Source organism: Sorex fumeus, unplaced genomic scaffold, assembly GCF_029834395.1.
Source record: "Sorex fumeus unplaced genomic scaffold, SorFum_2.1 ptg000073l, whole genome shotgun sequence".
In the NCBI taxonomy this organism is placed as follows: Eukaryota; Metazoa; Chordata; class Mammalia; order Eulipotyphla; family Soricidae; genus Sorex; species Sorex fumeus.
In genome coordinates, this window is record NW_026606130.1 from 18182473 (window position 1) to 18184176 (window position 1704).

Here is a 1704-nt window from a genome sequence, read left to right on the forward strand (position 1 = left end):
ATATAAAGTAACAAAATAGGAGACTAGTATCCAAGAACAGCTGAGATAAGTACCAGGAGGTTTGCTCCATGGCTTGGAGGCCAACCGCACATGCTAGGGGAAAAGGCAGCTCAGATAAAGAAGGGAGCACCAAGTAGAGGGTGTATGGAGGATCCTCCCAGGTTGGGAGAAGCATGCTGAAAATAGACTATAGACCGAACAAGATTGCCACTCAATGCCTCTTTTGCAAACCCCATCACCCAAAAGGAGAGAGAGAATAAAAGGGAATGCCCTGCCACAAAGGCGGTATGGGATGGGGAGTATGGGGGGATGGGAGGGATGCTGGGATCATTGCTGATGGAGAACAGGCCCTGGTGGAGGAATGGGTACTCGATCTTTGTATAACGAAACCCAAGCACAAAAACTTGTAAGTCTACAACTGTACCTCATTGTGTTTCACAAATAAAAATTAAACAGAAAGAAACATTGTATTTTCCTGACTTCTGTCCAAAATTCCTATTCCACAAAAAGAATGGACTGTCTGTTTCATTCCAGTATATATTCTAGTACTGGGGGTACAGAAGGAAATAAAAGACAAAATTCCCTTAAATATTTTATTTAGAGTTGCTTCTATTGTATAATGTATAATACCCTGCTTTGTTTCTTTACACCTCATATACGAGTGGACCTTGATCAAAGATTATCTGGTGTCTTTTACTTTCCAGTTTGCTTCATTTAGCATGTTTTCCTTCAATTCCATCCAAACTGTTGCATGCTATAATATTTCCTCGTAGCTTAGTAGTATTCCACCACAATTTCTTTTTTAAATCATTTGTTTTTGGACACTTTTATTGTTTCTAAATCTTGGTTATTAAAACAAATGCGGTGATGAATATAGGTTTATATGTCCTTTGGGATTAATATTTTTATTATGTGGGGCTATATGTTCAGGAGTGGGATCATAGGGTCAAATGAAAGCTCTAGTCTTACTTTTAAATTCTCCAAACCATGCTTGAAAGAGACTGATCCAAGCAATAGTCCCACCAGTAGTAAATAAGAGTATGAAAGCAAGACTTTAAAGAGTGAGGTGTTCCAGAACCCAATCGCCACCATGAGCAATGCCCACAGCCTCGGATGTGCCTAATATCACTATCACTATCACCCCATTGTTCATTTATTTGCTCAAGAGGGCACCAGTAACGTCTCCATTCGTCCCTGTCACGTGCTAGTGTAGCCTGATGGCATATTGGGGGCTCTTTCAGGGTCAGGGGAATGAAGACTATCATTGTTACTGGTTTTGACATATCGAATATGACACGGGTAGCTTGCCAGGCTCTGCCATGTGGGAAGGATACTCTCTGGAGCTTGCCAGGCTCTCTGAGAGGGATGGAGGCTTTTGGGGCAGCCTCTAATCACCTTTACAGGTGTTCCCAGTTAGGCATATATGCGGGCAAGATACTCTCAGTAGCCTGCTGGGTTCTCTGAGAATGAGAACTAGACAATAAGAGGTTATGCCATTGGGAATGCAGCCGCGCACTTCCAAGAGCTTGGTTTTATAGTCTCTGAATCTTGGCCGTTTTATAGTCTCTGGATCTTGGCCGTTGATGGGGTTACCCGGCAATTGGTGGGTGTAACTGCCTAGCTACTGAAAGATGGGGGAATCTGCGTGGAGGAGGCCCAGTCCCGATCCAAGCAGACTTGGAGATCTCAGCCCTGGGTTCTGCA